Consider the following 21,206-nt stretch of genomic DNA (forward strand, 5'->3'; position numbering starts at 1 on the left):
TAGCGTGCGCACAACCCAACCCCCTCAGTTCCTTCTCTACCGTCCTCGGCTGCAGACGGAGCTCAGTGGCAGTGCTGCCTCTTCGAAAATCTCTAGAAAAGAATAGTTTATATAGTGTTTTAACTTAGATAGTTTGATTAGACTTTACTTAGCCAGTTATTTAAAAACATTTTTTTCTCTTTCTGTCCCTTCAGTTTTAGTTTCTTAGATTAGCAGTAGAAATAGAGTTTCATTTAACCAATTTCTACATTTTTCTTCATATTTCACGTCCCAGTTGCGGGAATAATCCTTGGACACAATGCCAGGCTCATCTGGTTTTAAGAGATGTGACTCCTGCCGCGAGACAATTCTCATCTCTGACAGCCACGCATCTTGTGTCCGCTGCCTGGGGGAAACTCATACCCCCAGAAAGGTACTCACTGGACAAATCTAAAAGTGAGGCACAGCAAGACAGAGATCTCTGCATTAAAATGATTATGATGGAAAAGTCCGTCCAGCCGTCTCAGGAGACACCAACAACTCAGTCACACACCAGCAAAACTTCTGACAAGGGCAATTCTCAGCCTTCCAAAACCTCAAGGAAGCGAGCTTCGACCTCCCCAAACTGGGACACTCAGACAAAGAGGAGTTCCCCAGTGAGGTCCTTTCCCTTGGTGCTGACTTCATCCAGAGAGAGCTCCTATGGTCTCAAGTTTTTTTGCTGCAGTATGGCCTCCTTAAGATCTGCTATTGTGTGGCCAGGGAGATTGAAGTGTTCTCCTACAGGTTTTTGTATATTGCCATTCCTAACATCTGATTTGTGTCCATTTATCCTTTTCCGTAGAGACTGTCCAGTTTGGCCGATGTACATAGCAGAGGGACATTGCTGGCATATATTACATTGGTGGCTGCAGTGAATGAACGGTGATGGATGTGGCTGATCTGGTTAGGTCTGTGATGTTGTCGCTGGTGTAGATATGTGCGGCGAGCTGGATTTGAGGTTTGTTGCATGGATTTTGGGTTTCCTGAGCTGGATTCTATGTGTGGGTGGCAGTTCTGGTTTTGAGGAATATGGTCAGGTTGGCAGGCTGTTGTGGCGAGCGACTGGAACTGCCCAAGGGCTGTGAAAGCTGTGACCATGTTGTCCAGGATGGGTTGTAATCCTTGATGATGCATTGCAGAGGGTTTTAGTGGGGAACTGTATGTGATGCCAGTGGTTTTTCTTGGGTTTGTTCTTGCATAGTAGGAGGATATGGTAACTTAACCTCCCTGATCACCAATGAGAATTTAAGTGGGCACTACTGCAGCAAAAGCTTCAGGACCAGACTTTCAAAGAGAAATGCTGAGCTTACAGTTCATCTGCAAAATTTTGACTCCGATCAGTTAGATTAACAAGACTGTGAATGGCTTGCACTACAAAACGTTTTCCTCTTGGTTTCACACCTCAACTGCTAGACAGGCCTCTCCATCCCTTGATTGACATACCTCTTATCTCTATCTTGCTTTTGCTTGCTATATATAACTGCCTCTGGAAGTTTCAGCTAGTGCATCGCGTGTATTACCCTTGAAACTCATGCTCCAAAATGTCTGTTAATCTATAAGGTGCCACAGGATTCTTTGCTGCTTCCTTAAGGATGTCGACGAAGCCATCACCACCCGCTTGCCTGGCCACCTGAACAATGCATTTCACTTCTTTGTCAATGGTTGGAAAACCCTTAAAATCATTCACACATTCTTTCCATAGGTTTCACCAACATGCATTGACTGTTTCAGGCTTGATTGGATCCATTGCCTGTTTAATATAAGTGATGCTATCGGCAATGTTGAAGGACTTCCAACACTTCATCACATTAACGTTGGGATCAGCATCCATAGTGCTACATATCCATGAGAACGTAAGCCTCGTGTACATGGCCTTGAAACAGACAATCACGCCTTGGTCGAGAGGTTGGAGGATGGAGGTGGTATTGGGGGGGAGAAAGACGACTTCAACATCATTATGTGCAAACTGGAGTGCCGCAGGATGGCCGGGAGCATTGTCTACAATCAGCAACACTTTAAAGTCAAGTCCTTTCTCTTCGAGGTACCGCATGACCTCTGGAATGAAACACTTGTGGAACCAATCCAGAAATAATGCTCCCATCACCCAAGCCTTTTTATTTGATTGCTGGAACACAGGCAGGAGATTTATTAAACGCCCAGCCGCATTGCCACAAAACAACACAGTCACATAGTCTTTAGCTTCTTTGAAGCCAGGGGCTTGTCTTTCTGATTTCAAAATGTAAGTGCGGTTGGGCATTTTTTTCCAGAAGAGCCCAGTCTCGTCAGCATTAAAAACTTGTTCTGGAAGATAGCCCTTTTCTTCTATGATTTTCTTTAATTGTTCAGGGTAGGCTTTTGCTGCCTCTTCATTGGCAGATGCAGCTTCACCAGTAGTCTGCACGTTTTTGAGGTTGAGGCGGTTCCTAAAACTGTTAAGCCAACCTTGGTTGGCTTTGAATTCCTTCTCATCAGAAGGCTGTCCCCTCTTCAGCAGGAGGTTTGAACAGAGTGTGGAGGGTAAGAGCCTTTTCTTGCAATGTGTTGCCATCGATAGGCACATGTTTACGATTCATGTCTTCCAACCATAAGTTTAATACTTTTTCAGTCTTCACTAAAGTCTTATCACGCACCTGGCTTGTCACCTTAGCAGTTATTAGAGCACTTGATGCCATGGCTTGACGAATGTCTCTCTCTCGAATCTTGATGACACGGATGCTAGATTTGTTGTGGCCATATTTACACGCCACATCTCAATAAGTCCAACACAGCCAGTTTTTCTTCCAGTGTGGAACAGATCACTGTTTCTTTGGCTGAGCACCAGATGAAGTAGTTGGCTTGTGTTTAGGGGCCATGTTGTATGAACAATATGTATCTTTAAACACTAGACTCACACTCAGCGTGGTGAGATGCTCACACTATGAGAGGCACACCGGAACTGAGACTGACTGAGGGAATAGCAGATTCACGTCTCCCATCTCACGCTCACTCTAGGGCATAAGCTCTTTGGGTGGAATCGCCTGCACTATTTACAGGTATCTTGTTGTTTTTCTTTTTTTTGCCAAGCGCGTATAGTTGAATTAGCGTAAGTTAAATGCATGTATGATGCGACTCACCTGTATACAGTACAGCTGTTTCACCTCTCAACACTCCTCACCCACAGGCAGGAGATCTCCATGGGAGACTCTCAGAACCAAACCTCACAACTATGGAGACCTACAACAAAGTTATTGGCAACCCTGGCGTTGCCCACCACAACCCTTCCCAATGCAGTGGCCTCCATGGGACCCATGGGCTTCATATAGAGTCCACTACAGATCTTCCTCCCCAGCCAATGGGAAATTAGATCATCCACTTTAACCAGGCAGGGAAACCTCTGAGGTCCCCAAGCAGATGATAGAGTCAGAAGAGGCGGTTTTAGAGATTGAGCAGGCACACACTTTACCTGACCATAACTCATCCCCCTCACTGGATGATGCTGTGATACCCCCAAACCCAGCAACATCTGATGACCTGAAGCAATTTCAAGAGCTTTGTAAGAGAATGGCAGTCAGCCAGGAGATCACATTAGAGGAGGTACAAAAGAAGCAGCACAAACTGCTGCAAATCCTCCAGCTATCCACCTCAACCAATATTGCTCTCCCCATCAATGAAGCCATAATGGAGCCAGCAGAGGCCATATGGCAGACACCTGCATCAGCATCACCTACCAGTAAAAGAGCTGACAGAAAGTACTTCGTCCCAGCTAAAGAGATGGACTTTCTCTTCTCCCACCCACAGCCCAACAGTGGTTGACAATGGTGGAAGCTGTCAATCACCGCAGCAAGGAAACCCAGTTCCATACCACAAGGGACAAGGAAAATAAAAGGCTACACCTCTTCGGGCCAATTCAGGGTGGCCAACTATTCCACCCTCTTGGCAAATTATGACTTCTCTAATTATGGCAAACTGCAGGAACTCTTAGAAGATCTTCCGGAAGACAAACGTCCCCAGCTCAAAGCCATCATGACCGAGGGACAGATAATAGCCCGCATGACTCTACAGGTCTCAATGGATGTGGCAGACACAGTCGCATGAACAACTGCCACAGCAATGGTGATGTGCAGAGCATCCTGGTTGCAGGTGTTGGGAATCCTGAAAGAACTACAGCTGAAGGTGGAGGACCTTCCTTTTGACCGCGAAAAGCTCTTTTCCTCTAAAACAGATGAGCTCTTACGTACAATGAAGGACTCTTGGGCCACATTACATACCTTAGGCATATACACCTCAACTAACAAATGCACCAATGCACACCATATCAAAGAACAAGAGACACACCTTTCCACCGCCAACAACAATGGCATTTTGACCATAATCAGAATATACAATGCCCTCAAAGACATAGAACCCTGCAACATCAGACCTCATCTTCTCAACCATCCACAACCAAGCCTCAATATTGAAGTCTTCATCGAGAGTCTGAACGACCTCCCGCAGACTATAGCACGATCGGACACTCTTACCCAAACTTTTGGCCACTGCTTTCGCCCATTTTACCACGGTTGGACGGCTATAACAACAGACCAACGGGTACTGGAGATTATAAGATCTGGTCATGCCATCCCCTTCCTCTCCATACCACCCAATCTCCCCCCTTCCCCATCCCTCTTCAGGGGCCTCTCTAACGAGCAGCTCCTACAACAGGAAGTGGACCACCTCCTACACTTGGGTGCCGTGGAATAAGTTCTAAATCAATACAAAGGGAAGAGTTTTTATTCAAACTATTTCCTAACCAAAAAGAAAAGTGATAGATGGAGACCTATCTTAGACCTCTGGAAGCTGAACAAACTGGTCTGCAACCACAGGTTCAAAATGGTCACATTGGCCACAATCATACCAGTGCTAGACAGCGGGGACTGGTTTTCAGTCCTTGACCTTCAAGATGCATATTTTCATATCATCAAACATCTGGCCCACAGACAATTCTTGAGGTTCACAGTAGGAGCCAACCACTACCAATACTGAGTTCTACTCTTTGACCTCTCCACTGCCCCTCGAGTTTTTTCAAAAACACTTGTGGTAGTAGCCACACACTTATGACGCAGAAGTGTGCTGATCTTCCCATACTTGGACGACTGCCTACTGAAAGGTATGACCCAGGAGGAGGTGACGTACGTGGTACAATAACCACAGAGCTGTTCCACAAACTAAGGTTGGAGATAAATTCAAAGAAATCAACTCTAACCCCGACACATTGCCTGGAGTTTCACAGGAGCCTACCTCGACTCCGTACAAGCCAATGCAATACAACCAAAGCACAGGTTCGTGACAATGAACACACTCATTTCCACAATCACCACAAGTCCACAAACATCACTAAGGACATGCTTCAGTCCCTGGGGCATATGGCGGTCACAACCTTCGTCATAAGGCACGCAAGACTCCATATGTGCTGTCTGAGCACTGTGTATACATCCAACAGACACAGCCTAAGCAACAGAGTCATAGTGCCTCCAAAGGCCCTCACAGAAACCAGAAAATCTTTGTACAGGGATCCCCTTTCACCAGGACCCTCCATCACTTACTATTATGACAGACACATCCTTGATAGGTTGGGGCACTCATTTGGACCACCACACTCTACAGGGCATGTGGTCAGTGACGGAAACTCAACTTCTTGGAGCTCAGAGCAGTACACAACACATGCCATCATTTCCTGGCAAGCATACAGAACAAATCAATTTGCATATTAACCGACAACATCGCATGCATGTTCAGTTGACAAGAACGAGCTCATGCCCACTCTATATGTACAGAAGCCCTAAACTTATGGAACTGGTGTATCTGCAACAACATAAACATCACGGCCTCTTACGTACCAGGATGCCAGAACACAACAGTGGACACACTAAGCAGACGCTTCTCAGAGGAACATGAATGGGACATACACGACAGTGTCCTCAAAATGATATACCAGAAATGGGGCAACAATAGATCTATATGCATCAACAACAAACCACACGTGCCCACTCTTCTGCTCCAGAGCGGGTCTAACACCCAAATCACTAGAAGATGCCTTCCTCATATCATGGAACACATCACTCCTGTATGCATTCCCGCCAGTGCATGGAAACAGGCTTCAGGCTCCCAGAGGGACAAAGGTTCCCTGACCAGGAATCCAACTCCAGCTACAGTGGTGAAAAGACTGAATCCTGACCACCAGACCATTAGGGAGAAGCCATGAATTTATGCTTGTCAGTTGTTGCTCACGTGTGTGGGACACTGCCCCGCCCTCCATGTGGTAAAGCGCAGCACAGGCACCTCTGCACTCCAGCTGACCGCAGGGGATGGTCAGCCCGCAGGGCCAAGGGCCATGGCAAAAGGCTCAACCTGCCTTCTCTGAGGATCAGAGTCAGGACCTCCAGATTATGAGACTAACACTGTGCCGACTGCACTAAGAAGGCTCCTCACAAAACCCCCTGCTCCTGCCAGCTCCCTGTTCTCTGCCACCTCAGAGCACACTTCAGTTCATCTGCAGGACAGTGCATCACATCACCTGCCTGAAGGCAGAAACAGCCCACCTGGCTACCCCTGGCACTGGCCCCTCCAGAGAGGGGACGAAGTGGGTCAGACCATCGCTCCATCTGCTGCAAGAGCCTCTCTTGCCACAGTGTCCTGTGCCAGAGACCCACGAGGGGATGAAGAGAAGAGGGCAGTTTTGACTGAGTCAGTCCCTTGCCCCAGACCAGAGCTGCCTCCAGCACACAAACTGCCTCCCAGAGCTTGCACCCCACAACCCCTCCTGCACCCGAACCCACTGCCCCAAGCTCAACCCAGAGCCCCCTTCCACACTCCGAACCCCTCAGCTCCAGCCTGGAGCCCCCACCTCTTCCTGCACCCAACACTCTGCCTCAGCCTAGTGAAAGTGAGTGAGGGTGGAGGAGAGAGCAAACAGAGGGAGGGGAATGGAATGAGTGTGATGGGGCCTTAGAGAAGCGGTGGGGCAATGGTGTTTGGGTTTGTGTGATTAGACAGCTGGCAATCTTACTGAGGGAGTGCGGGCGATCCCCTGACTGTCTCTCCCTGTCTGAGGGGAGTGCGGGCGATCCCCTGACTGTCTCTCTCCCTGTCTCAGGGCAGTGCGGGGGATCTCCTGACTGTCTCTCTCCTTGTCTGAGGGGAGTGCGGGCAATCCCGACTGTCTCTCCCTGTCTGAGGGGAGTGCAAGCGATCCCCCGACTGTCTCCCCCTGCCTGAGGGAGCGCGGGCAATCCCCTGACTGTCTCTTGCTTGGGATATTGCCTATTTTTCCCTGAAAGTCATTTGCCAAACTAGTATTCTAGTGAACTAGAGGCCCCCTGAACTGTGGGGACTTTTTCCACTGCAAGTATTTCCTGTTGTTCCTTCAGAGAGTTTATCCCCTGGGCAAACTGGCACCCTCATCACCTCACTGCACTCAAGCAGCTTCAGGCCTGCCACACCTCATCAAGGTACATGGGTTCCTCCACATTACACAGCCCACTAGTTTGGAATAAACTGCCAGCTCAATGACTTCTTTCCATCGGTCTTCACTGCAGAGAATGTGGGGGAGAGTCCCAGGCCTGAGCTATTCCTTTCATTTGACGAATTGCCCCACACTGAGGTGTCGAAAGAGGAGGTTTGGCACCCAATTGAAAAGTGAAGCAGGAAGAAGTCACCAGGAGCAGATGTTATTCACCCAAGAGTTCTGAGGGAAGTAAAATATGAAACTGCAGCACAATTAACAGGGGTATGGAACCAATGCCTTAAGTCAGCCTCTGTAGAGGGGAGCTAATGGAACGGTGATTTTGAAAAAAAGGCTTAAGCGGCGAGCCTGGCAAGCCTAATGCCAGTACTAGGCTAATTGGTGGACACCCTAGTAAAAAACAAATTTATCAGAGTGATAGATAAAGAGGATCTGTTGGGGAAGAGTCCAGACAGCTTGTACAAAGGGAAATCATGCCTCTCCAAGCTACTAGAATTCTCAGCAGGTGGACAAGAGTGATGCAGTGGACAGCAGCATGCAGAAAGTCTTTGACAAGGTCCCTCACCAACGTGCAGAAAGCCTTTGACAAGGTCTCCCTCACTAAGGTCCCAACACCATTGTTGAGGTGAACACACTACAATCTTCCCCATCTCTCATCTATCTGCCTGTAAACATCCACAGTTGGGGTTCGCCCCTCTCTGGGGCAGCTGGGAGCCAGGCCGCCTCACTACCCAAGTCCTGTGCACTGGTGAATTAGCCTGGTGGGTCAGGAAACGACCAGCTCAGGCCCTCAAGCAAGGCTGAGGCAATAGTCTCATCGTGGAGGCCCAGGCCCTAGGTTGGGGCGGGGCAACAAACAATAGTTCAGGGCTCAGACCCTCAGGCAGGGGCTGAGCAAACAGTTCAGTGGTTAAGCCCAAACCCTAAATCAGGGCGGGGCAACAAACAATAGTTCAGGGCTCAGACAGGGGCTGAGCAAACAGTTCAGTAAGCCCAGGCCCTAAATCAGGGTGGGGCAACAAACAGTAGTTCAGGGCTCAGACCCTCAGGCAGGGGCTGAGCAAACAGTTCAGTAGCTTAAGAAGCCCAGGCTCCTGGGCCTAAGCGTTGGGGCGAGGGGGAGACTGCCACCTGTGAGTGGGGTGGCAGGGGGGGACGCAGGCCTGCCCACTCCTCTGTGTCCCAGCCCAGGGACCTAACAGCGGCAGGCAGCCCGCTGTGTCAGTGGGGATCCTGGCCGCAACACACTGACATTGACTCTGGGTGTGCTGCAGCCAGACTAGAGTTGGCTGCCCCCGGGCTACTTCCGACCTCCCTTTCTACCGGTACCTGTGTCTCAGCGGCATCTTCCACAGCGTCCCACACCATGGGCTCCTCGGGATACTGAGCGAGGGATAAACTGGGCAGCTCCTCAGGGTCCCTTTGTACTGGTCGGCTTAGGGGCTCTTCCAGCGTCTGGTCGGCATCCAGTCTCCACGGGTATGGCCAGTCCTTGGGTCGGTCGCAGGCGGCAGGAGTCTTCCCAGTGGGAGCTAGGGCATCAGTGTCTGGCCTCTCTGGCGGCTAGGCAGCTTCTGAACTATGGGGCTGGGCTTTTATACTTCCTGCCCTGTGCCGTGACCTCTGAGGGGCGGGCGCAGGCTCCGGTGACTCCGCTCACTTTGGCGTCCGTAAGGGCTCATCCCTCTCTGTGGTGGCTGGGAGCCAGGCCACCTCACTACACTCCCCCCTACTCAAGTCTAGCTCCCGTTAAGCGGGGTCAGACCCTTTCATGCCTCCCAAGAGGGACAAAAAGTCTGCATTAGCATGATCCTTCCCGGCCCTATGGCGAACCATAAAGGCGTAGGGCTGTAACGCCAGGTACCACCACTGTAATCTCATATTATGATTCTTCATTCGGGCCATTGGAGTGCGGTGTGGTCGGTGACCAACGTGAATGGGACTCCGAGGAGATAATAACACTATGCATCACAAGCCCATTTCACTGCGAGGGCTTTCTTTTCCACTACCGCATAGTTCTTTTTCCGGGGGAACAGCTTCCGGCTGATATAAACGACCGGATGTTCTTCCCCATCCACCTCTTGGGAGAGGACAACCCTGAGTCCTACCTCTGAAGCGTCTGTCTGGAAGATGAACGCCTGGTCAAAATCGAGGTTATATAGGACAGGTTCACAGCAGAGGCTTGTCTTGAGAGCCTGGAATGCATTATCGCACGCTCGGGTCCAAACTACTTGCCGCGGGCTGTCCTTGGTCAACAGTCCAGTCAAGGGGGCTGAAATCGCCACAAATTGGGGGATGAACCGCCGATAATATCCAGCAAGTCCCAGGAACTGGCGTACCTGGCGTTTTGTGGCCGGCGGTGGGCAGGTCGCAACGGCCTGAACCTTTCCCACAAGGGGTTTCACTTGTCCATTCCTTATGGTATACCCCAGGTAGGTCATTTCTTGCCAGCCAATCTGGCACTTCTTTGGGTTGGCGGTTAACCCGGCTGCCCGCAGGGACCTCAGGACTGCTGCTACCCGCTCTAGGTGGTTCTCCCATTGGTGACTCTAAATAACCACATCATCCAGGTAGGCGGTCCATCAGCCGCTGAAACGTGGCCAGGGCCCCATGGAGGCCGAAGGGCATCCGAGTAAACTGATACAGACCTGTAGGGGTGGCAAAAACGGTCTTCTCCCTGGAGGCTGGCTTGAGGGGGATCTGCCAATATCCCTTGCTCAGATCAAGGGTGGTGATGTAGCGGGCCTCTCCTAACTGGCCAAGCAGCTCATCTACCTGGGGCATTGACATGTCTGAACTTTGAACGCATCGAACTTTGATATGGCATTGACATGTCTGAAATTGATGCAGAACCGCTGGGTGCCTTCGGGCTTCGGTACCTGCACTACCGGGCTCCGCCATTCGCTTTGTGATGGTTCGATGACTCCCAAGTCCAGCATGGCCTGTACTTCCTCTTCAATGACCTGTCGAACGTGATATGGCAAGGGCCTGGTCGCGCCCCGGATCACCACCCCAGGCTCTGTCTGAATTGTATGATGGACGAGGGTGGTGTATCCCGGTTGGGTTGTGAAAGTGCGGGGAAATGCTTGTAGAAGACACTGGGTCTGTTTGAGTTGTTCCTCAGTCAGCATCTCTCCAAGCTGGGGCCCTCCGGGGTCCTCCGAATGTTTTATCTGAGGGCTCAGTTCGGGTTCCGGCAGGTATGGGTTAATTAAGAATCCCTCTCGCTCCTGCCAGGGTTTGAGAAGGTTTACATGGTACTGTTGCATTTTCTTGCGCTGGTCGGGCTGGTTGATCTCAGAGGTGACCGGCCCCACCTTTCGGACCACCTCATAAGGCCCTTGCCACAGGGCCAGAATCTTTGATTCGCTTGAGGGGAGGAGGAGTAAAACCCGATCTCCGGGTTGGAAGTTGCGAGTCTGTGCATCCCGGTTGTAGGTCTGGGCCTGAGCTTCTTGAGAGGCCTTCAAATTCTCCCACGCCAGGGCCTCAGCCTGTGTAAGGCGCTCCTGGAGCTGGAGTACGTATTTTAAGAGGCCTTGGGCGGGTGATGGGGCTTGCTCCCATGTCTCCCTCATTAGGTCCAATAGGCCCCGTGGGCGATGACCGTACAGTAGTTCAAAAGAGGAAAATTTTGTAGATGACTGGGGAATCTCCCGAACCGCCAGAAGCACAGGTGGAAGTAACTGGTCTCATCGGTGGAGATCTTCTTGGGGGAACCTGCGTAGCATGCCCTTAAGGGTCCGGTTAAACCGTTCAACCAACCCGTCGGTCTGGGGATGGGAGACCGACGTACGTAGTTGCTTGATCCCCACAAGCTCACACACCCTGCCATAACAGCCAAAAAGTAAAATTGGTGCCCTGGTCCATGAGAATTTCCTGGGGCAGGCCTACGCAGGCGAAGACCTTCACGAGCTCACCTGCAATGGTGCAGGCCGTGATGTTTCGGAGGGAGATTGCCTCGGGGAACCGGGTAGCATAGTCCACCATGACCAATATATACTGAAACCTGGCAATGCTTTTGGGGAGAGGCCCCACCAGGTCCATGGCCACATGCTCGAAGGGGGTTTCGATCAAGGGCATGAGGACCAGGGGTGACTTGGGGGTCTGTACAGGAGCAGCCAACTGGGAGTCTGGGCAGGACTTACAGTAGTTCCTCACCTCCTGATGTATGCCCGGCCCGGGACAGAGTCTTCTCGTGGCCTAGGTGTCTGGCCGCCGGGACGTCGTGGGCTAGTTTCATGACAGCTCACCAATGGCATTGGGGCATGAGGAGTTGGGTCTGGGACTCCCCCGTGCGGGGGTCCCTCTCAACCCGATAAAGGCGCTCCTGCTGCAGTTGAAAGTGTGGCCACTGGGCCGCCCAGTATGAATCAATGATGGTGCCATCGACAGTGGCCAACTGCTCGTACGCCCGCTTGAGTGTGAGATCGGTCCTTTGATCACGGCAAAAGTCAGTGTGACGCAAGGGCTCCCCAACAGCTTCTGGGGGAGAGTCGTCTGATTCTCCCATCGGTTCGGTAGGGTCGGGTGCTTTCCCTTCCTCTTCCCCGGTCTTGGGGGGGATCTCCTTCCAAGACTGGCGTGACCCTCGGGCGTTTCCCAGTGTTGCAGCGGAGGACTTCTGGGAACTCTGGCCAGTCCTGCCTCAGGATCACTGGGTATACCAAGCACGGGGCGAGACCACCACCATCGGTCGGGTGACCCCATCTACTGTTAGCTAGGCTCGAGTACTGGGGTAGGGCTGTATGTCCCCGTGGATACACTGCAGCCGGATCATCCCCAGGCGGGCGTCAGCCTGGGGGCCTAAATTTTGGCGGATCAGTGTCTGGACACAGCCCGAATCAATGAGGGCCACCGTTGGGTAACCCTCAACAACCACTGGCACTGTGATCTTGGTGGCTTGTGGACGTCGGGCACGGGCTTCCCCTGAGCAGACCTGGCCAAAGTTGCACTCCATCGCTGTGCAGTCCCATTGTAAATGGCCATACTCCCCACAGGAAAAACAGGGCCCAAGGTCCGCCCATCCCAGCCGTGGACGTGTTCCTGTGGCTTCCCGGAGAGGGTTCCGGTTGATCCCACTACACCGCCAATAAGCTTGGGTCCATTTTTCATGAGATCCATCTACCCAGGATACAAATCTTGAAATCAAGAATGCAGGCCACAGAAGACAGGGAACTCCATCCTGGAAAGCAATGACCCTGAAAAAGACCTGGGAGTCATGTGGATAATCAGCTGAACAGGAGTTTTCAGTACGATCCTGTGGCCAAAAAGGGTAGTGTGATCCTTAGATGTATGTACCGGGAATTACAGGGGAGTAGAGAGATCAGATTACCTATGTATCTGACACTGATGCAACCACTTGCTGGTATACTGTGTCCAGTTATAATATCCTTAATTCAAAAAGGATGTTGAAAAATTCAAAAGGGTTCAGAGATGAGTCATAAGAATGAAGGAAGGATTGGCAAATATGTCTTATAGAGAAAAGACTCAGGGAGTCCAATATATTCATTTTATCAAGGAGAAGTTTAAGGGGTGATTTTATCACAGTCCATAAGTACCTACATGAGAAACAGAAATTTGACAATAAAGGGCTTATCAATCTAGCAGATAAAGGTATAACAAGATTCAGGGCCTGGAAGCTGAAGCTAGACAAATTTATACTAGAGAAAAGGCATAAATCTTTAATAGTGATGGTAATTAACCACTGGAACAACTTATCAAAAGCTGTTCTAGATTCTCTGTCACTGGATATTTTACAATTAATACTGGATATTTCCTAAAAGATATTCTCTAATTCAAACTGGAATTAATTTAGGGAAATCCTATGGCCTATGTTATGGAGGACGTCAGACTAAATGATCACTAAATGATCCTACCAGTCATGCAATTTATTAATCTTTTCTCTTCCTACAGTCCCTTACTGTCTATACATTTTCCAACTTCTAGAGCAAATGAGGCAGGTTCCTACAAACAACAGCCTCATTCACTACTCAACCGTGATTAATTTCCTGAGCATTGTCCAGCCTGTGCATTGAATGAGTTTATTGAAGAATCATAGAAATGTAGGGCTGGAAATGACTTTGGAAGCCATCTAGTCCAGTCCCTGCGCTGACAGTTGGGGTCCTGCAGAAAAAATAGTATGTGATCAAGACTGTATCATCATAATTTATCAAATGCATACATAATAGATATGCTCAAGGAAGCAGAATTAAGGTTGCACACAGGCAACCTTATAAAAAGTTGATGTGTAGCAAAATGTTCTACACCATCATACTCAGGAGATCCTACGTTACCTACACAGAGACTTGTAAAATAGTACCTTCGTCTTTTGTTCTGAATTCTATCAATTGGATGTAGAATACTAGTCAATACAGCAGAAGGGTGTTGTATTCTGTAGTAATTTGGGCAATCCTAAATAAAATGTTGTAAATACTATTGTTATTATCAGTCAGCTTTCTTAGCTCTTCCCTCCTTATTTCAGGGCACTATCTAGGAGTGACAGGCCTGTTTGTTGTGTGGAATAGGAAGATTTGTTTGCTGATCTGAAAGTTTCCTTTTTTCAGATCAGGCAGATTACAGGGACATGTAAACATGGAATATGCTTAAGTTTATGAAACAAAAGGAATGTCCTCATGATTCGGGAGGTTTAGTTCTTATGCTCTGCGATGAGGAGCTACTGAGTGACTCAGTAAAGACTTGTAAGTGATTTTCAGCTTTGGAGGTTATTGGACTGTCAGATTATTCAGCGGACAAAGAATGGCTGGCCTTCAAAATTCTAAGGAGACATTGGAGACACAAGGCAAGACCCTCAGCTGATGTAAATCAGTATAGTTCCATTAAAGTCCAAAGAAATTACACTGATTTACACTAGCTGAAGCTCTGACCCCCATAAACTAGGATTTGTGGACTAGCTTTTTCCATGGAAGGTAATTTTCAGATAAGCAAACACAGTTTCCTGGTTTGGTCAGTAAAGTAAGACGTGATTTCTGAATACACACGGGGAATTAATCTGTTGAGGAAGATTGTGCTATTTTTACAGTCAATTTTCAGAACAGAATACACTTTTGGGTTCAATTCTGTTGTCATTATGTGTGTAATTTTTATTGAAGTCAATGGGAATTACCTCTTCATTACTGAGAGCAAAACTAGGACTTTGAAACTATTCTAGATATCTGGTTAGGTGTTCCAAGTCCAAAGCTAGAAAAGAATGTTAAATCTAGGCTGCAAACCTGGATTCTTTGTCAAGAAGGGAAAGTGGTGCTAAGGAAAAAGATACAAGAACCAAAGGCAGAGAAAGAAAGATATAGATAGACCCATTCTATAAAAATGTACAGCAACTTTTATAACAGTTGCTTAAGGCATTTCACAAAATTTTATTTACATCATCTTCTTCTACCAGTACATACAGCATTCATAGTTAAAGTGGAGACTTCAGCACACAGATCTTGTAAACTCAGCAGAACTCCTAATTTTACATAAATGTAAAGAGACTGGCATGTCCTTTGCTTGAAAACTGCTCTATATCTGGCCCCTTTTTTTTACACGTGAGCCATGGAAAACTTCACAGAGGCTTTGGAGTCTGAGATTTCCTGAACTCCGCCAAATTTCTTCTCTACACCTACTGCTCTACCAACTTTGACCTCAGGAATGTGGACAAAGACTCTACATCTCTGTGATCCGGGAGGGCACCCTTGTGTAAAGAATTACAATTGTGGTACAGACGAGTCTGGTGGAACCTCAGCTGCCCACATGAACAGTGCTATCCATGACTCTAAGGACCCTGTGCAGTCCCCTCAAGAAGTACAGAGTGGAAACCTCTCAGACAACAGAACTCAATTGTCCATGTTGGTGGCTCCCCTTTCTAGCACAAACATAATGGTTCCGTCCTCTCCACTCTCTCTGTGTGTTTTGAACAAAAAAACTTATAACCTGATCTCTGCTCCTTCTAACGAGAAGTCTCAAAGACAGAAGAACTTCATTTTGGTGAATAAGCATTCCTAAGCTAATCTCCTTCTCCTCTATCTGACTCCTTGTCTCAGACATAATATTTCTATTCATTGTCTGTAAGGTCTGGACCAGAATGCCACTCCTTTTTTTCAAACCTTTCTTGGACTTCTACCAGCCTAGGCTACCAGTCTCATAGGCTTGGGGTTTGTCCATTAACCTAGCACTCACCTCCTTGCTGCACCTCCTCCACCACTTGATGCAGTGGGTGAAAGAGCCTTTTCTGTAGCTCCTGCCTTTTGAGTCTTTACTTCATTTCTAATCTCACCTGAAGAACATCTTTCCTCATTTAACTTTTCTTCTAATTTCCCTGTCTCCTTGTTATATTATTTAACTCTGCAATTTTATTATCTGTTTTTAAAAGCATTTTGAATAAAATCTGTATGAAAGACATTAAAGAACACAAATTTGTATTTTATAATATCTTTGATCCAATCTTTAGTCCATATAACAAGAAGAAAATCAGTCTTCTTAGCCTCTCAACAAATTTTTTGCATTGTGGTATTCTTTGGAAATAGGTTCCATGGGCCAGTGCGGGGAAATCTATAAATTTAGATACTTTATTAATACTAATATTAACTATTAACATGGGAGCTAAACACCAGCTATTTACAAGAGGTAAGTATGTTTATAGCTAAGGCTGTATGTTTCTCATGGGAAAAATGTTATATGTATGTTAAACAAAATAGAAAATGGCATATGCTGAATTTTCAAAAACACCATACACCAATAGCAAGTATCAACCAAACAGTGCTTTAGAGGGAGGTATGGAGGGCTAAGTTTTGCAGTACACACTTGAAGGGACGGAGAATTTTCACTCCACTTTAGCTTTATTGCATGGAGGCTCTAACCCTGCACTGTTAAAGTCAGTTTTGCCATTGACGTTAACAGGAGCAGTATTTTTCCCTTAAATTCCTTGAATCAAAGCAAAAAAGACGTAAAAATACCTGTTCAAAACCAAAATAAACTCCAATAAAACTGGCCTAAAAAGCCCAGTACTTCTGACTGAGAAGAACAGATTTCAGACAGGATCTGGGAAAGGGTGTGCTTACTAAGCAGTGGGGTATCATTTGTGGGGAGATGGCAAATCAGGAGCAGCTCTGGGAGTGTAAGGCAGCTGGGCCACAAGATCCCATTTCTGTAAGTGGTAACAGACTGAGGATCTATGCCCAGGAAGTGTGCCAGAGAAGCCAAGAAAAAACAGACAGTGCTAAAGCCTATCCCTAGACCAGGCGTTGTCAAACTTCATTGCACCACGACCCTCTTCTGACAACAAAAATTACTACACAACCCCGGGAGGGACGGGGGAGGAATCAAAGCCCAAGCCCAAGGGCTTCAGCCCCAGGCTGTAAGGCTCAGCCCCCAGCCAGTCTAACAACAACCCTGGTGACCCCAGGTTCTGACCCACTTTGGGGTCCCAATCCACAGTTTGAGAATAGCTGCCCTAGACTAGTGGTTCCCAAACTTGTTCCGCCGCTTGTGTGGGGAAAGCCCCTGGCGGGCTGGGCCAGTTTGTGTACCTGCCGCGTCCGCAGGTACGGCTGATCGCGGCTCCCAGTGGCCGCGGTTCACTGCTCCGGGTCAATGGGAGTTGCTGGAAGCGGTGGCCAGCACATCCCTCGGCCCACACAGCTTCCCGCAGCCCGCATTGGCCAAGGTAAGCACACACAGTTCCAGCAAGGCGGGACCCAAACACAGCAGCCTGGTGAGTGTCCAGCAGGGGGAGTTTGACTAGGGCTGTGATTTAGGGCAGTCATTTGGAAATGCTACTTCCCCTGAGCCCATGGCTCTGCCATTAGAGCTCAGCACCCCTTCCCAGCAGGGCATGACCACTATCAGAGATGATGGCAGCTTTATCCCATCTACTTCCCTCCTTTCCCCCATTCTGTGGTTCCACACCAACCACAGTTCCTGATGGTTTGCTCCAGCTGCACTGCAGCTGGCACACCAGAGAGGGGAGAACAAGCAAACCGGGGCTAAGATGCTACCTCCTTCAGCTTACATAGGGGATGCAAAGAAGAGGAGAGCTCTTTAGGGTAGGTCTATGTGCAGTCCAAGGTGATTGCAGCTTGGGGAGACATACCTGTAATAGCACAGCTAAAAAAGTGGAATAGATATGGTGGCATGTGGGCTAGCAATGTGAGTATGTACCCAGATTCCTGGTGCACTTATACCACCCATGCTGAAGCCTGTGCAACTGCATCTATACTGCTATTTTAGCTGCGCTAGTGTGGATAAAGCTAGTGTGGGTATGTCCACTTGAACTGCAATCACAGTTCAGACTGCAGTCTAGACATACCCCAAGAGGCAGACAGGACAGAAAGAGAGTAACTGAGGGGGCCAGGTTAAGCACTGAGAAGGGTTGGGGAGAGAGAGAGACGATGAGTCTGAGAATGGGACTGCAGTGGGATCCTAAGGGCAATGTGTGTAGAGAGGAACAAAGCGATGGAGCCTGAGGAGGGCTGTGCAGGAGAGAGAGAGAGAGAGTGAGTCGATGGGAATTGGATGGAGAGGGGGAACCAGGAGCGGGGCCATACCTTTCAGCCTGCCAGTGTTTGACAAAGACTCAAAATGAGGAACACCAATTATTCATGCAGGAGACTTTAAATGTGATGAGGTCTTTCCAGTAGGGTAAATGACTCAATAACTTCAGGTTCATGATTATTTTGGATGTAAATAGTTTCCAACAATAAAAGTGAGGGAACACGAAATATATGGAATTGGAAGTAAAATGAATGACCACTCAAAATAAGGGGAATTTGAGAGGTATGTTGTAGAAGAGAGGGATGAAGAGCGAGAAGACCTCAAAGTGGAGTTGGGCAGTTGGGAGAGAACTTAGGAGTGGAGTTTGGGGTAGCCTTTGTACGTGGTGATTCTCTCCAGGAGAGACAGCAGAGCACATGAGTGAGAGTTTTGAGGTGGGAGGCCAGAAAGAGCATGTGTGTGTGATTTCGGAAAGGAAGGCATGCTGTGTGTGAGGAGACAAAGGTGTGGAGAGTACAGAGTGTGAGAATAAGGAGGAATGGAATGGCAGAAGAGGAGTGCAAAGAGACTGAAAATATAGAGGAAAGAAGGAGTAAACACAACATAGGAAAGAAAGAGGCAGATGGAGAAAAAAGAGAAAGGAAACAAGTTTCACACAATATAGAAAACAATACTGAGGAAAAGACAAAAAATACACATTAGAAGAAAGAGGACTTGTTTGTCATTACAAAGGAAGTCTGTTGCAGAGACAGGATAGAGGCCAATTCTCCTAGGTTGGAGGACCATTCTTTTTCTTTCTCCTTCTCTCTGCCTCATTCACTACACAAGTTCATTACACAGAAATTCCATCATGTATCTGTGCATCTTACAGTACAGACGCTCCCCCACTTACACAAGTGTTCCGTTCCGGAACGCCTTGCATAACTCGAATTTTGCATAAGTCAGAAATGTATACCCAACCATTACGCAAAAAAACCAACCAACCAATCACCAACCAAACTATTTCTAGCTTATGGAACTTTTTCCGTAAGTGCGGATTTGCATAAGTTGGGGTTTGCGTAACCCGAGGGGTGTCTGTATTTTGCAGAGGTGGGTATGCAGAAGAAGCCATGTTGTAAAAACAACATAGTCAAATACATAGACTTGGCCAAGCCCAGGGTAATCCATTATTTTTTTGTCGAGGACCAAATTTCTTGGTCAAGGTATAGTCAAGGTCCAGACTCCAGAGAAAAGAACGATGATAATAAGTAAATAAAAAGATTTCATAGTTCGCTCAGAAGTGTCTGGTGGCCCAGATTCAGCCCATCATCCACCTATGGCCTAGCCTTTTTGAAAGGCAGTGTGACTAAGTAGCTGTCATGGAGTCACAAGGTCTGGTCTCTGCCCCAGCCTGTAATCAATTTCCTCTGTGCTGGGCCACAAGTACCCACAGATTCACACCCGTGCAGGGGCACTGAAAAAGACGGTTACTCACCTTTGTAACTGTTGTTCTTCGAGATGTGTTGCTCATATCCATTCCAGTAGGTGTACGCGCCGTGCGTGCATGCCCGTCGGAAGACTTTTACCCTAGCAACTCCAGTGGGCCGGCAGGTCGCCCCCTAGAGTGGCGCCACCATGGCAGCTGATATATACCCCTGCCAGCCCGCCCGCTCCTCAGTTCCTTCTTGCCGGCTACTCCAACAGTGGGGAAGGAGGGCGGGTTTGGAATGGATATGAGCAACACATCTCGAAGAACAACAGTTACAAAGGTGAGTAACTGTCTTTTCTTCTTCGAGTGCTTGCTCACACAGTTCCATAGGTGATTCTACCTTGACCTAGGCGGTGGGTCCGATGGAGTCGCAGCGTGAAGCCATGGCAGAGCCGAAGGCGCGGCAATCCCTAGACGGGACCAGGCATACTGGGAAAGCGAAGTATGGACGGAGGACCAGGTCGCTGCCACGCAATCCCTGAGCACGTGGGCAAGGAAGCCCCGCCAAAGGCCTTAGCCCTGAGAGTGCGCAGGTCACATGGCCCGGAGAAGGCGGCCAATCAATACAGGCCCGAGTATACAGGAAGCACCCATGAGGAGATCCTCCGAGATGAGACAGGCAACCCCTTGACCCCTTCAGCTAATGGCAATTGAAAAGCGGGGGGATTTGCGGAACGGCTTGTTCGCTCTACATAAAAGGCGAGTGCCCTAAGAATATCTAAAGGAATGCAGCTGCTGCTCCGGCGAGATGAATGGGGTTTCGGGAAGAATAACGAGTAGAAATCTCCTGGTTGAACCATGAAAGGCCGAGACTACCATTGGGGAAAAGGTTGGGTGCAGTCCAGTTGCACCTTGTTCCTGTAGAACACTCGTATCCGGGGTTCTACATGAGGGCCTCCGCAGTCGACACCTACCACGGAGGGCATGCGACCAGAACGCTGTCCTTCCAGGAGAAAAAAGAGGAACATGTAGCCAGTGCTCAAACTGGGGACATAAAGTCGGACAAAACCAGTTCAGCCCAGGAGGGCCGAGTGGCGAAACTGGGGGTAAAGACCCAGACCCTAAGAACCTGTCACTATCAGGGAGAGAAGACGAGCAGCCATCGCTCCGAGTGGAAGGGAGATAGCCGCCAGTGAACCCGGAGAAGGACCGCAGGCCTGTGCTGCTGAGGGACTCAAAAGGTAACGAGGAATAGGAGGGAACCTCTGGTAGGAGAAGTGCCGATCTCACCAGGCACGGAAAACTTCCACTTGCCGAGTACGTGCCTAGTGGCTTCTACGACTGACCTACAGCGACCTGGTCAGCCACCACAGACCACGCGTGAGGTCAGCGCACGAAGGTCCGGGTGACGGAGCCGCCGGGTCCCTGCGTGATCAAGGTCCAGGTGAAGAGGCAGGGGGACAGGGTCAGCTACAGACAGGTCCAGCAACATGGAGAACCAATGCTGCCGGGGCCACGCCAGAGCGATCAGGATCAAGCGGGCCCTGTCCCTGTGCACCTTCAGAAGGACCTTGTGGATTAACGGAAACAGGGGGAACGCGTAAAACAGGTGCGTCGCCCATGGAATAAGGAAGGCGTCCGCAACCGAGCCCGGTTCGAGACCGTGAAAAAAGCAGAACATCGGGCACTTCTTGTTCCTGCGGGACGTGAAGCGGTCCATCTGGGGACATCCCCACCTCCGGAAGAGCGCAAGAGCGATGTCCGGGCGAAGGGACCACTCGTGGGAGAGGAAAGACCTGCTCAGAC

General features: G+C 48.9%; 1 pseudogene; it reads left to right on the forward strand.

Moving 5' to 3' along the window:
• The window catches only part of LOC142045916 (uncharacterized), a 105,967-nt pseudogene extending 101,872 nt beyond the window's left edge, over window positions 1–4,095 (forward strand).
• The last annotated feature ends 17,111 nt before the right edge of the window (window positions 4,096–21,206 follow it).

This window comes from Chelonoidis abingdonii, chromosome 24 (assembly GCF_003597395.2).
Source record: "Chelonoidis abingdonii isolate Lonesome George chromosome 24, CheloAbing_2.0, whole genome shotgun sequence".
Lineage (NCBI taxonomy): Eukaryota > Metazoa > Chordata > Testudines > Testudinidae > Chelonoidis > Chelonoidis abingdonii.